The sequence below is a fragment of the Camelus dromedarius genome, chromosome 8 (assembly GCF_036321535.1).
Source record: "Camelus dromedarius isolate mCamDro1 chromosome 8, mCamDro1.pat, whole genome shotgun sequence".
Taxonomy (NCBI): Eukaryota; Metazoa; Chordata; class Mammalia; order Artiodactyla; family Camelidae; genus Camelus; species Camelus dromedarius.
This window is the reverse complement of record NC_087443.1, coordinates 26,098,661-26,115,140: the sequence shown is the minus strand read 5'-3', so window position 1 is coordinate 26,115,140 and position 16,480 is coordinate 26,098,661. Positions and strand designations below refer to the sequence as shown.

Sequence of the window (16,480 nt, the reverse complement as noted above, 5' to 3'; positions counted from 1 at the left end):
TCCACTTGTGGGTTGCCCCCCTGGGGTGGGGTGGGTATGGGGCCTGATTATATCGTGAGCACACCCCTCCTACCGTCCTGCTGTGGTTCCCTCTTTGTTTTCAGTTGAAGATCTTTTTTGCTAGGTTTCAGTCTTTTTTTTCAATGGTTGTTTAGCAGTCAGTGTTGTTTCACTGTATTCGGGAGGAGAGACGAGCTCGTGGTCCAACCACTCTGCCATCTTGAACAGAAATCTCCCTTTTCATTTCTTTAGGTCATCTTTAATTTCCTTACTCAGTGCTTTGTAGTTCTCCATGTATAAATCTTTCACCTCCTTGGTTCCTCTTGTTTCTAATGTTAGGAGGAAAGCTTTCCATCTTTCACCATTAATTGTGATGTTTGTGGGGTTTTCATAAATATCCTTTATCAGATTGAGGAAGTTTCTTTCAATTCCAAGATTAATTTTTTTTAATTATGAAAGGGTGTTGATTTTGTCAAATACCTTTTCTGTGTCTATTAAGATGATCAGGATTCTCATGTATTTTGGTGGAAATATGAACTAGTTCAATCATTTTGGAAAATGGTCTGGAAGGTTCTTATAAAAGTTAAAATACATCATGTGATCTATCATTTTTACTCTTTAGGTATTTACCAAGAAAAATGAAAATGTGTTCACAGAAAGATTTGTACAAGAATGTCCCTAGCAGCTTTGTCCATGGTGGCCCAAAGCTGGATATTGTATAAATCAGGTGTCCATCAATAGAATGATTAATAAACCAGCAGTGTTCTATCCTCAGAGTGGAATAATCATCAATAAAAATAGTGACAGACTGGGAAGGACCAAGTAGAAATTCTCTGGGGGGAAATGGTGATGTTGTTTTGAAAAGTGACTTGTTTTACACAGATACAGGCATTTGTCAAAACTTAAGAACAAACTTTTAAGATTAAGATTATGCACTGTCTTCAAGTCTGGCTAATGGTATGCACAGTGATGTACTTAAGAGAAAGTCTTCTGAAATTTATGTCTAGAATTTATTTTGCAGTGCACCAAAAAATAAAATAGGTTGATGGTTGGGCAGATAAATAGAAAGGGAGGTTTTTGTCACATAAATGTCATGCTAGAATTTGGAAATATACACATTCATTATAAATTCCTGCAACTTTGTATATTTTATAATGTTCAAAAATGACCTTTTCACAATGACAACAAAGTGCATGGAAGAGATAAAAAGTAAATTTAAAAGCTCATTCAATACAAAATAAGAAAAAGAGGAATAAAGGAATAAGTACAAAGAGGATAAATAGAAAAAAGCTTCAAGTATATGAAATAAAACCAATGGAAATAGAGATAAACCAGAGATCAATGAAATACAAAATAAACAGAAAAAATTAATAAAACCTTTAAAACTACCAAAATCAATTAAGATAATAAATTACTACAGAAACTTAAAGTACTCTGAACAACTCCATGTTCTTAAATTCAACAACTAAAGTTGGCTTTTTCACAGAATTCATTTCACTTATCAAAACAGAAGATGAAAAAGAACATTTGAATTGGACTATACCAGTCAGAAATTGTTTTTAATACAAAATCTTCCCACAAATAACATTCTAGGATCAGATCCTTTTACCAGTGAAACCTACTAAAACCTTTAAGAAATAAACAACAACCTTACACGAACTCTTTTCATGAAACAGATAAGGGAATATTCTCTAAATCACTTTGAGGCCAGTGTCACTTTAAAACCAGAGTTGGACACCAGGACTTACCATGCGTTGTTAAGTGAAATTAAAGACAACCTAAATAAGTAGAGAAATATATACCAGAGTTTTGGATTGAAAAGCTCAGTACAGTGAAGATGTCAATACTCTTCAAATTGGTGTCTTGACTGAATAAAATCTGAACAGGCTTCTTGTGTGTGTGTGGGGGGGGATTGGCAAGTCAACTCAAAGTTATATGGAAACTTCAAAAACTCAGCATTGTCAAGAGAATCTTTAAAAAAAAAAAAAAAAAAGGTGAGGGCTTATACCACCTCTTTCAAGTTTTAATTTTAAGTTTGTTGTAATTAAGTCAGTGTGGTTTTCTTGTAAGCATAGACGTATGGATTAATGTAATGTAATACAAAGCCCAGAAATACACTCATACATGGCTAATTGATTTTGACAGTGTCACCAATGCAATTCAGGAAAAGAAAAGTCTTTTCAATAATCTGAGTCAACTGGTTATCCATTTGGGAAAAAAATAGCTTTGACCATACTTCAAACTATAAACCAAAATTAATTTGAGATACATTTTACATTTAAAATGTAAAAGCTAAAGCAACATACAATGTATAATTAAACAAAAAAGGATATTTTTGTGACATTGGAGTACTCAAAGAATTTTTTTAACAGAACACAAATGCACTAACAATAAAGAAAAGCTGGATAAATTTTACCAAGATTTAAAACTTCTGATCATGGAAATATGCTGTTAATAAAATGAAAAGGCAAGCCATTGACTAGGAGAAACTATTTGCAGTACATGTCTTTATAAGGACATGCATTCAGAGTGTATAATGCACTCTTTGAAATCAGTAAGCCAGTGAAATAGATTAAAACTTAAATACTACTTCATGAAATAAGATACCAACTGCTAATATACATCTGGAAAGGTTCTCAGTGTTATTAGGCAACAGGGAAAAGATAAAACCCCACTGAAAATGTTTCCTGCTTATAGAGTAGCAAAAACGTAAAAGACTGACAATACCAAGTGTTGATGAGCATGTAGAGCATCTGGGGCTCTCACACAGTTCTTCTGAGAATATGAAGTGTTCCCACCACTCTGAAACTTTTGGACAGTTTATTTAGTTAAACGTACGCTTTCACACTGAACCTAGTGAAGCTGTCTATAAAAAATGAAACCATGAAGAGACCATGCATCATTCATAACAGCTTCATAACAGCCTCACACTGGAAAAAACCTAAATGTCCATCAACAGAAGAATGGATCAACCAATGAATGGATAAACAAATTGTGCAGAATACTACAAAATCAAAAGCAGTGAACCCAGATAATACACCAATTTAGACGAACCTCAGAAACTTTATATTAAGCAAAGAAGCCTTACACAAAAACATACAAGCTACAACATTCTGTTTGCATAAAGCTGAAGTACAGGCTAAATAATCTGGTAATAAAAATTGTAACAGTGGTTGCCCTGGGTGGGAGATTAACTGGAAAAGTTAGCAAGGGAACTTTCTGAGGTGGTAAAAACATCTAATTATTGAGCTTGATGCTTCTTACATCAAAACTCTAACTGTATATAGTTAAATATGTTCATTTAATTGCATGTAAATTATACCTTAATTTTGAAAAAGGCAAAAGCAAGAAACAAAGGAAAATATTCATTTAAAAAATACAAAGAGATAACACTTCATACTTAGTAGATTTGCAGATATTAGACCTCACTGAGACACTCTCCTGAGAGCTGGAGCTACTACTACGGACACCTAGGGCCTGGGCCACCACAACCATCCATGCCAGTCCTTATGCTGCCTAGGTCAGTGCATGCCCGTGCCCAGACCCCACTAGCCCTGCTTGCAAGAAAGGAACAACAAAACAATCAGAAAACAGTGAACAAAATGGAATTAAGTCCATCTCTATCAATTATTTAATGTAAATGGGTTAAATTCTCCAACCTAAATACAGAGAATGACTGAATGGATAAACAACAACAAAGCTATATGCTTCCTTTACAAAACTCACTTTCGCTTACGGGACACACGTAGGGTGAAAGTGAAAGAATATAGAGTTATTCCATGTAAATGTTAATAAAAGGGAGTGGTGTAGCCATAATTATACTGGGTAAAATAGAATATGAGTCAAAAACTGTCACAAGAGACAGATGGTCATCATACTGTAAGGGGCCAATTCATCATGAAGGTATAAAAAAATGTTAAATACATAAGCACCAAATATCTGAATATAAATTTTATCTAAATATAAAGCAAATATTAACAGAACTGGAAGGAGAGATAGGTAGCAATACAGTAATAGCAGAGGACTTCAAATATGTCACTTTCAACAATGCATAGGTCATTCAGACAGAATGAAGGAAAAAAATGGACTTGAGCAACACTATAGACAAAATGGACCTAACATATACAGAACATCCATGCAACAACATCAGAATATACACTCTTCTCAAGCACACATGGAACATGCTCCAGGATAGATCATATGTTAGGCCACAAAGTAGATGTTAATAAATTTCAAAGGATTGATATCAATGATACGAAACTAGAAATGAATAACATGGGGTAATTGAAAAATTCACAATAGGTTAAATTTGAACAGCACACTCAAACAACCATTGGGTTAAAGAAATCAAAAGGTAAATTTTAAAGGATCTTGTATTGAATGAGAATGGAATACAACATACCAAAACTCATAGGATGCAACAAAAGCAGTTCTAAGAGGAAGGTCTACAATGATAGACACATATTAAGAAAAAAAAAAAACTACTAAAAAACACAACTTTATACCTCAAGGGACTAGAAAAATACAAACTTAAGTCCAAAGTTAGCAGAAGAGGAAATTTATAATAAAGATAGAGAAATGAAATAGATTAGAAAATAGAAAAGAACAAAATTAAAAGTTGATTTTTTTAAAAAAGATAAAAATAAACATTTAACTGAACTAACTAAAAAATAGAATAGTCAAATTATAAACAAAAGAAATTAGATACTACAGAAATACAGGTCATAAGGGATGACAATAAACAAATATATACATTCCAAAAAATTGTAATATTTTGTTGAAATGGATGATGACAAAATGAATAAATTCCTAGAAAACATACAAGCTGCTAACATGGAACATGAAAAAATAGTCCTAATAGGCCAATAAATAAGGAAATTGAATTGGTAAAAGCCCAGGACCAGATGGCTAAAGTGTTGAGTTCCATCAAACGTTTAAGGAATTAACACCAATTCTTTTCAAAGTCTCCCAAAAAACTGACGAGAAGAAACACTTCCAACATCGTGTTATGAGCCCTGCATTACCCTGATACCAAAGCCTTATAAGGACACTACAAGAAAAGAAATTTATAGGCCAATATCCCCAATGAACAAAAATGCAAAAATCTTCAATAAAATACTAGCAGAGCAGATTCAGCAGCACTAGAAGGATCATACCATGATCAAGTGGGATTCATGCTTGCAGTGGATTGATATTTGTAAATAATGTTATATACCATATTAACAGAATTAAGAATAAATTTATTATATTAACAGATGCAGATTAGGCATATAAAGAGTGTACCTCCATAAAGGTTATACGTAACAAGCCTTCAGCAAATATACCTAACTTGAAAAGCTGAAAGCGTTTACTCCAAGATGATGAACAAGATAAGATGTTCATGCTTGCCGCCTTGTTCAATACAGCACTGGAAGTCCTAGCTAGAGAAGTCAGGCAAGAAAAAGGAATAAAAGGCATTCAAATCAGAAAGGAAGAAGAAAAATTGTCTGTTTGCAGATAAGATGGTCTTATATGCAGAAAAACAGGGCCCAGGGAAAGGCCAAGGCAGCACGGATCCAGGCTAAGGCCAAAGCCAAGGCAGCACGGATCAAAGCCAAGGCCAAGGCAGCGCGGGCCAGGGCCAAGGGGGCTTGCACCCAGCACAGGGGCAGAGGCAGGCCAGAAGTGTCTGTTCAGGCCAGGACTGCAAGAAGGGGCCGGAAGAGCTGCCCTGAGACTGTGGGGCAGAAGAGGAGGCAAAGGATCTTCCTCCCCAGAAGAGAAGACGGCTTGGGCCCCGATACCCTAAGGTGTGGCGAAGACCTGGAACAGCAAAGCTGCTGAAACTCCAGGCCATCAAGGTGGACAGGCATTCCTCAGACGATGAGGTGCCGCAGCAGGCTCAACGAACGGGTCCTCTGTGGGAACCTTTCCCCTGTAATACGGCTCCAAACATTGCTGCCGCACTCAGCATCCTTCATACAGCTTGTTTGTGGAAACTGAGCCTAATTACCTGCGTGGCTAGTGGCACAGTGTGCAATTCCCATGGATTCCACAACTTCAAGGAGTCCAGGCGCCTCTCCAGGACCCTTTCAGAGACTGGAGGATGTGGGGTGGGGTGGGCAGGTGGCACAATGCACTGTGACTTGTTACTCTTCAGGTTCTATGTCCACTGTTCCACCTATCATGTTTTATACCTTTCAAAAAAAAAATCAACTGAAAATGGATTAAAGACTTAAATGTAAGACCTGAACTATAAAACCCCTAGAAGAAAATGGGAAAATTTCTTTGATACTGGTTTTGGCTATGATTTTTTTGGTTATGATACTAAACTCTCAGACAAAGAAATCAGAAGTAAAGAAGTGACTACATTAAGCTAGAAATATTCTGTACAACAAAAGAAATAATTGAAAAAGGAAAAGGCAGTCTGTGGAATGGGAAAGTATTTGCAAACAATGTATCTGATAAAGGGTTAACATCCAAAATATTAGGAACTCAACTCAACAGGAAAACAAAAACAAAACACTTAATCCAGGCAAAAGACCTGAATAGACATTTCTCAAGGAAATATACAAATGGACAACAGATTTGTGAAAAGATGCTCAACATCACTCAGCAATAGGAAAACACACACACAAAACCAGGAGACATCAGCTCATAACCTGTTAGAATGACTTTTATCAAAGACAAAAGATAATGATAATGGTGGAGAAAAGATGTGGAGGAGAAAAGGCGAACTTTGTATACTATTGGTGGAAATGAAAATTAGTAAAGCCATTAGGAAAACACTATAGTTTCTTCAAAACTTTTTTTTAAAAAAAGACTACTATATGATCTGTCACTGTCACTTCTGGGTATTTATCTAAAAGCTGAAGTCAAGATCTTGAAGAGGTGTCTGCACTCCCATATTCACTGCAGCATTACTCACAATAGCCAAGATAGAAACTATCTTAAATTCTCACTCATGAGTGGATAAAGAAATGTGGTATACACATACGATGGAATATTGTGAAGCCTTAAAACACAAGGGAATCCTGCCATTTGCAGCAACTTGAATGAATGGACCTGGAGGGCATGATGCTAAGTGAAATAAGCCAGACACAGAAAGACAAATACTGCACGACCTTAAAATAGTCTAAAATAATCTAAAATAGTCAAACGCTTAAAAAACAAAGAGTTGAATGGTAGTTGCCAGGGAATAAGGGTAGTGAGAAATGAGGAGGTTGAGATGATGGTTAAGGTACCTAGTTTTATGTATGTGAGTTCTAGAGATTATACAACAGTGTTTAAGCTAAGAAGACTATATTGTACACTTCAGATTTGCAAAGAAGTAGATCTTATGATAAGTGTTCTTATCCTTAAAAAAAAAAAGTGCGGTGGAGGGAACTTTGGGAGGTGATGGATGTTTATATACCTGATGGTGGTGATAGTTTCATGGATGTATACTTATCTCCAACCTCACTACATTGTATGCATATATTTTTTTTACATGTCAAAGCTACCTAAGTTAAATGCTTTACATTTTTTAAATGTTTGCAAAAAGTGAACAATGACAAGATTTCTCATGCAGCTCCTCAACACACTCCAACTTAAACATCTCTTAATAGAAGGGCGTCAAATTTTCCATTAAAATATGTTTATTACAACCTACTCAGAGGCCTCCCACCCACAGGACTTGCTGTAAAGCAGCATTTAACAAGCCCCAGCTGAAAACGAAGTTTGGAGCGGCACCTGCTGGTTCCACAGCACATTATTTTTATTTAAACTAATAATGTTTCCTTCAGTTAAAGTAGGGGCTATTTGAGTACTTGAACACACACATACACTTGCACCTAGCATAATTTTAATCGAATGGATTACATTTAGTCCCTGGTGTAATTAGTCCCACCCCTAATTGATTCTGAATATGTTTTCTTGTGCTCATCTTAATACACATAACTTGAGTTTTTCTGCTCTCTGGGGCAAAAGTACACACTACTTAATTTTTTTAATTTTCTGGAGCCTATTCTCAATTGAAATGATATACTGGTAGCATCTACCATCTAAGCAGGATTTTTTAAAACTTAAAAAAATACAAAGTCACATTTCAGGTTTCTGTTTTGTTTTCACTGTGTATGAAAGAAATTTATCTTTCAGTGATATGCAACTCATACTTTGTACAGTTAATCACTTTCCCCTTCCACAATCTTGTTAATCAGCTCAGACCTTTTCTGAGCCCAGGTGTCTCTTCACTTATCCTGAAAATAGAGTTAAGAAAGTAGAGCCCAGCTCCAGAGATTCTGTTTCTCTTCCTTAAAAAGGAATATGTATGGTTTTTGCCTTAGGGTTTGCCAGCTGACAAAACTGCACCATACTTTTTATCCACATAAGAGAGGTTACTCCCTGACCAGGATTCCATGTAGTTTGTCATAACCCCTGGATTGACCTCCAATAACAGTTCACCTACAGGGATGTTCATATCATGTCATCATCCTAATTATAAACAATCTGATTTGCGGATGGAATGAAATGTGCTCCAGGAGTTGCTGAGAAGAGTTTGTATACATGTGCAAAGTAAACAGGCAAATTGAGGCTTTCTGTATTTGAAGTAGTATTTGAAATAACATATAACATGTCCATCCACAATAAGGAAGAAACCAGAGTAATGGAACATAACAGAGAACAAACTGTTTCTGAATGAGAAATCTAGGGAGGCCTGAATCAAAGTCATACTGGGAAAAGAATTATGACAGTTGCAAAGGTACCTGTTAACACCTCTACTACCACTTGAAATTCAACTGCTACTGACATCATTTTTTCAAGGTCTTAAATATTCAATAAAGAGCTGAAATAGGAAGGTATTTAAGAAATGGGTGGGCCATCTTGGGCCTTAATAAGCCCTGTTCTTCCGGGAGTTGCCCAGTTGGCCAGCAGCCTCTGTGGAACCCAGGTGACTCTCCCAATATGGATTTGATCAGCACTTGTAGTGGTAATGTCCTATCAGATTCTGTGCTCTGTTCTTCCAGAATCCAGATGTCATATTTCTTTTCCTGGGTTTATGAAAGTTTAAATTACAACTGTGATTGCAAGGACAGATTGTTACCAAAGAGCTTATTTTTCAGTGATAAGATTGGTCACAAAATTGAGGGAGCCTTTGACATTGGACCCTTGGATGAAAAATTGACAGTCAAGATTCCCATCAATGGGAAAGCAAAATCTTGAAGTTGGTATTCTAGGTACAGAGCATAGTACGTGATTATCAACATTTTATTCTCAAATTTATAAAAATATAAGCTTAATTTCAATAAGCCTTTTTTTTTGGTATTTTCTTTTTTTTTCTTCCTAAATTCACTTATTAGTCCAAAATTAGTAGTTTTGGAAATTACATAGGATTTTTATAAATATACAACTATTTTTCCTTTTTTTTCTTAATCTTTGTTTTTCTTTTACTTGCCTTATTGTATTGACGAGGACTGCTGTTGCAATGTTGAATAAAAGGGGCAAGAACAGATATATTTCCCTTCTTCCAATCCTAAGTGAAAAGGATTTAATAGTAAATCATTAAGTATATTAGCTGTTAGATTTTCAGAGATGTCTTTTATCAAATGGTGGAATTCTCTTCTGTTTCTGGTTTGCTGAGAGTTTTTATTAAGTGTTCAATTTTGTCAGATTTTTTTCCTCTTTTGTTATTGTGGTGAAATACTGCTGGAATAAACTCCACTTAGTCATGGTACCATTTTTTTTTTCATTCTATTTCCTGCTATTTTATTAAGTATTATTTATATTCATGAGGAATATTTATTAATCTTTTTCTTTTCTCTTATTTGTCAGATTTTTAACTGGCTTTATGCTGGCCTCATTAAAACAAGTTGGAAAGGTCTCCATTTCTTGAAAGAATTTGTGTAGACCTTAATATTTCTGATTTAAATATTTGGTAGAATTCAACAGTGAAGTAATCAAGGCTTAAAGTTTCTTTTTGGGAAAGATATGTAATTACAAACTCAATATTTTAATAAATATGGCTCTATTAGATTTTTTCTTCCTGCATCACTTTTGACAAGTTATGTTTCAAAAGGCATTTGTTCATTTCATGAGTTGTTGAGGTATTTTCTTAATTTAAACTTTGTTACATTTTCCTTTCATTGATGGCCTTTCTTTTTGCTTCCCTTTTCCTTTCCATGTACCTTTATGGACTGTTAGTGGTTGGTGTGAATACCTAGTTCATTGATAGTTACCCTTCCTAATATACATATATCACACCCTGTGTGCAATTCAGCATGGCATTAGGTATATCCATAAAGTGAAAACGGATTCACTTTAGATTAGAATAGATTGAAGGTTTCTACATAGCATAAATAGGAGGGAACTCTAATTCGACAAGATACATGCACCCCAGTGTTCATAGCAGCACTATTTACAATAGCCAAGACATGGAAGCAACCTAAATGTCTATCGACAGATGACTGGATAAAGAAAAGGTGGTATATTTATATAATGGAATACTACTCAGCCATAAAAAAGAATAAAATAATGCCATTTGCAGCAACATGGTGGACCTGGAGAATGTCATCCTAAGTGAAGTAAGCCAGAAAGAGAAAAATACCATATGATATCACTCATATGTGGAATCTAAAAGAAAAAAAAGGACACTATGAACTCATCTACAAAAGACACTAGAGGAATTGCATTTCCAGAGAAACTCAACAAACAGGCCCTCCAAGGGAATTTATGACAGATGTCAGCACCCTTGATGAACAAAATGGCCCAAGAGAACCTCCAGGCAGATCCTTTTAGCTATGTGGATGATTCCAGCATGAATTCCCAGGATGATTCACAGAAACCTGCTGTTCAAAATGAGGAAGCAGCAGCAGCAACAATCACTGAAGCCACCAAACCAGATCCTTTCAGCCAAGAATGTGCCAACAGCATCAAGTCCTCATTTTTTTCCCTCCCCAGTTTCAGATTTCTGTAGTTCCCTCTCACCTCAGCCTTTAGGCCCTTTCAATTGGACAGGGGACTCTGTCCTACAAGTGATGTCCAAATCCAAGATCCCCAATTGGAGAAGCTAGTGGCCTCAGTTCCTGGTTTGTACTCTGATGCCTATGACATAGCCAAAATCATGGAAATGTACAGTTCCTGATGAAGATGAGATAGCCAGCTCTTCCTTCCACTCTCTGTATCAGTCTCTCTCACCAACAAGGCCAAGTTAGAATAGAGTTCCTCTCTTAGCATCTTTTCTGGTCCAGCTGTAGGTTTATCTCCTTGGCAAACCTGGTTCAGTATGACAAGCTGGAGCCTTTGCAGCCTACAGCCTAAGAGAGCCTAGAATTCCAGAACCCCTCCAGTAGTATGGACTTTGGATTTCTCTGATCAAAGCACTAATGAACGTCAGATAGTATAGAAAAAGGATCTTGCACCTTGTACATGCCTCTTCCCTTTATTTGACTCAGTGTCGCTTTGATTTCCACGGAAATGTTATAAAAACTAGAGTTTTCTCCAAGTATAGCTCAGTATTACCCAATCAGCCTCACAACTCTCCCTGGAAAAGGTCTTTCTGGTCCCTTAGATAGCCAATGAGGCACCAAAATTCCCTCTTCCCAAAACTATCCTTGACTTTTTAAAAGAAGGCTAGCAGCCTTTCAGGTTTATTCACTTTTAATGGGAGCAGGTTATAAACTCATATTTTATTTTCAACCTTTAAGTCCAGGATTTTCTAAAGGGTATTTTCAGCCAAAATTTAAGGGGAAATCACCGTCACTATTAGTTTTAATATAGTATAAGTGTTTATGTAGTAAGAAATGTAAGAACTGGCAAAGGAAGAGGTAAAACAGATTTTTGAAGATGAGATGATCATCAAGGAAAACCAGCAGTCAAACTTCTAGAATCACACAGATAAGCACATTTGCCAGCTACATGATTAGCCTATAAAACTAACAGCATTTCTCAAAACCAATACTAAAGAAACATAATAAAATAAGTACCTCTTGATGAAAAATATAAAATATCTAGGAGTTAACTAAGAAAAGTAAGACCTCTGTACAGGAAACTTCAAAACTTAAATAAAGTTTGGTTGGTCATTAAAAACAAACAAACAAACAAATAATCTTATGGTTACCAGGGAAAGGGAGTGGGAAGGGATACATTTGGGAGTTGGAGATGTACAAATGTCAGCCACTATATATAAAAATAAATTTAAAAAAGGAAGCTTCTGCTGTATAGCACAGGGAACTATGCTCAATATCTTATAGTAACCTTTAATGGAAAAAAATATGAAAACAAATATATGTATGTATATACAAGACTGGGACATTATGCTGTACACCAGAAATTGATACATTGTAGTTGACTGTACTTCAATTAAAAAGAAAAGCATAGGCTCACAGCACAGATTTGAATACGTATCAAGTGAAGCCTTCCTAATAATTTTACCTTTTTCTCTAAAACAGGCTCATTGCCAAGAAGATTCTGATTTAGGATTGTTTTGAAGCTGAGGCAGAAGGACACTCTCCAGGCATTATTTCACAGAACTCCTACTCTGGGCGAACTAGCAGAGGGTGACTGACCAGAGGACTCAGCATTCGAAAAGAGTGACATCAGCATCCTGGTGGCATAAATCATTTCCTTTTCCTCTCCTTTTTAAAACAAGTAATTAGACATCCATAGCCAAACCAAACTGCCTCTGCACATCACACCAAGGGATCCTGGAGGTTTCCAGTGCACCTATGCATCCAAAAATAAACAGAACCTCAGAAAGGGCTGCAGATCCAAAGAAGCTGTCAGATCTGCCCTACTCCTGCTCATCAGGCAGTTGGGGAAAAAAGAATGTAACCTAAAAAGGAATCCCCTTTAGGCTATCGGTGGATTTCTTAGCAGAAATTCTAGGTCAGGGGAGAGTGGGATGACGTATTGAAAATGAACATTTATAGCCAAGAATACTTTATCTGGTAAAGTTATCCTTCAGCTATGAAGGAAAAATAAAGGCTTTCCCAGGCAAAAGCTGAGGGAGTTCACCAGCACTAGACCTGCCTTGCAAGAAATTCTGAAAGAAGTTCTTGAAGCTGAAAAAAATATACTAATTAATGACATGGAAACATATGAAAGTACACAACACTCTGGTAAAGGTGAACGATAGATAGAATTAGAAAACTTATTCTATCTGAAAATGGTGTCTTAAGTTAACTATAGCATAAAGGTTAAAGAAAAAAGTGTTAACTACAGCTACTATAATTGTTAACAAATATACAGCATAAAAAGAGGTAAATTTTGACATCAGAAGTATAAATGGGGAGGAGTAAAAGGGTGGAGACTTTATAGGCAAATGAAGATAAGTTGCTATCAGCATAAAATGGGCTGTTATCTATGTTTTATATAATCCTCATGGTAACCAAAAGCAAAAATTAAAGAACAGATTCACAAAACACAGAAAACAAGGGAGGCAGAGCATACCACCGTAGAAAACCACCAATGTACAAATGTAGGCAGAAGGAGATGGGAAAAGAAGCAAGAGAGATATGAAACAACCAGAAGATAAATAAGGTGGCAGTAGTAAGTCCTTACATATTAAAATCACTCTAAATGTAAATGGACTGAATTCAACCAAAAGGCACAGACTGACTAGACGGATGAGAAAGAAGGGAGAAACAGACAATAATACAATACTAGTAGGGGACTTCTGTAGTCCACTGTCAGCAATGGGTAGATCATCCAGACAGAAAATTAACAAGAAAACATTGGAATTGAACCACACTTTAGACATAGCAGATGTATATAGAATATTCCATCAACAGCATCAAAATACATCGTTTTCAATTGTGCATGGAACATTCTCCGAGTTGATCATGATAGGACAGGACATAAAACAAATCTTAGCAATAAGAAGATTTAAATTACACCAACTATCTTTTCTGACCACAATGGTTTGAAGCTATAAATCAACAAGAGGAAAGCTGGAAAATCTGCAAAATATGTGGAAAGTAAACAACACCTTTCTGAACAAACTAATCAAAGAAGAAACCAAAAGGGAAATAAACTGTCTCCAAACAAATGAAAATGGAAACACACACTGAATCATAGAGGATGCTGCAAAATCAGCTCTGAAAGTTTATAGAGATAGTTAACAAATATTAAGCAATTAGATTAAAATAAACAACCTAATTTTACACCTCAAGGAATTAGAAAAAGAACAAAGTAAGCTCAAAGTTAACAGAAAGAAGGAAATAATAAAGACCAGAAGTACAATAGAAAGGATCAACAAAACTAAGAGCTGGTTTTTCAAAAAACAAAATTGACAAACATTTAGCTAGACTAAATAAGAAAAACAGAAGACTCAAGTAAATTGAATTAGAAATGAAAGAGAAGACATTACGACTGATACTGTAACAACACATAGGATAAGAGACTGTGACATATAGCATAAGAGACTGAACGATTACATGGCAACAAATTAGATAACCTCAAAGAAATGGATAAATTCCTAGAAACACAAAACCTACCAAGACTGAATCAGGAAGAAACAAACAATTTTAACAGACCAATAACAAGTAAAGAGATTGAAAGAGTGATTACAAACCCCCAACACAGAAAACCCGGAAGGATGGCTTCACTGATTAATTCTACTGAACATTTAACGAAGAATTCATACCAGTTCTTCTCAAACTCTGCCAAATAATTGAAGAGAAAGAAGTAATTCCAAACACATTCTACCAGGCCAGCATTATCCTGATACCAAAGCCAGATGAAAACAATACAGGAAAAGAAAATACAGACCAATATGCCTGATGAATATAGATGCAAAAAAAATGTTAGTAAACCAAATTTAAGAGCACATTAAAAGGATTATACACCTGACTAAGTGGGATTTATCCCTGGGATGCAAGGCTGGTTTAACATATGCAGATCAGTAAATATAATACATCACATTGGTAGAATGAAAGGTAAAAATTACATGATTGTCACAATAGATGAAGAAAAAGCATTTGACGGAATATAACATCCTTTCATGATAAAAACCTTTACAAGGTCTATGGGATGCAGCAAAACAGTTCTAAGAGGGAAGTTCATAGTGATACAGGCCTTTCTCAAGAAACAAGAAAGATCTCAAATAAATTCGGCCTAACCTACCACCTACAAGAATTAGAAAAAAAAAGAACAAAGTCAGCAGAAGGAAAGAAAAGATTGGGGGAAATAAATAAAATAGAGGACAAAAAAAACAATAGAAAATATCAATAAAACCAAAAGCTGGTTTTTTTTTTTTTTTAAGATAAGTAAAATTGACAAATTTCTAGCCAGGCTCACCAACAAGAGAGAACCCAAATAAGATAATAAATGGAAGAGGAGAAAGAACAACCAATACAACAGAAATATTAAAAATCATCATACTATAAACAGTTATATACCAACAAATTGGACAACCTAGAAAACGTAGATAAGTTTCTAGAAACATACAGCCTGCCAAAAGTGAGTCAAGAAGAAGCAGAATTTGAACAGACCGATCACTATAAGTGAAATAGAATCTGTAATTAAAACAAAACAAAACTCCATGGAAACAAAAGTGCAGGACTGAATGGCTTCACTGGGGAATTTTACCAAATATACAAAGAAGAGCTTATACGTATCTTCCTCAGACTATGCCAAAAGATTGAAGAAGAGGGAACACTCCCAAAGTCTTCTATGAAGCCACTATCACCCTGATACTAAAACCAGACAAACTACAAAAAAAATTAAAGGCCAGTATCTTTGCTAATAATTTTGTTAAGGGTTTTTGCATCTATATATTCATCAAACAGAATGCAACAATACATAAAAAGGATTATACACCATGAACAAACTGGATTTATTCCAGGGTCACAAGGATGGTTTAACATACAGAAAAATCAATGTGAGGGGGTGGGAAGGGATAAGTCTGGAAGTCTGAGATTTGCAAGTGTTAGCCACTATATATAAAAATAGATTTTAAAAACCAAGATTTCTTCTATGTATTACAGAGAATTATATTCAATATCTTATAATAACCGTTAATGAAAAAGAATATGAAAATGAATGTATGTATGGATATGCATGACTAGGACATTGTGCTGTACACCAGAAACTGACACATTGTAACTGACTACACTTCAATTAAAAAAAAAAAGAGCATTGAAAAAATACCAATGTGCTACACCACATCAACAAAAGACAAAAACCATATGATCATCTCAATAGATACAGAAAATGCTTTTGATAAAATGCAACATCCATTCATGATAAAAATGCTCTAAAAAGTGGGTATAGAGGGAACATTACTCAACAGTAAAAAGCTGGAAGCCTTTTCTCTCAATTCAGGAAGACAAGGATGCCAATTCTCACCACTTCTATTCAACATAGTATTGCAAGTCCTAGCCACAGCAATCAGACAAGAAATAAAAGATACCCAAATTGGAAGGGAAGAGCTAAAACTGTCACTATTTTCAGATGACATGGTAGTGTATAGAGAATACTTGACTCCACACAAAAACTATTAGAATAAATAAATTAAGCAAGGTAG

General features: G+C 35.4%; 1 long non-coding RNA gene and 1 pseudogene across 1 annotated transcript in view; both read left to right on the top strand.

Moving 5' to 3' along the window:
• LOC116155758 (uncharacterized) overlaps window positions 1–15,920 on the top strand; it is a 50,016-nt gene extending 34,096 nt beyond the window's left edge. Inside the window, exon 3 of the long non-coding RNA XR_004139596.2 lies at window positions 12,405–15,920. This is a non-coding gene — a long non-coding RNA (uncharacterized LOC116155758). The remainder of the gene's footprint in view (window positions 1–12,404) is intronic.
• LOC105092497 (arginine-fifty homeobox-like) lies at window positions 10,068–11,328 on the top strand (annotated as a pseudogene).
• Window positions 15,921–16,480: the final 560 nt, after the last annotated feature.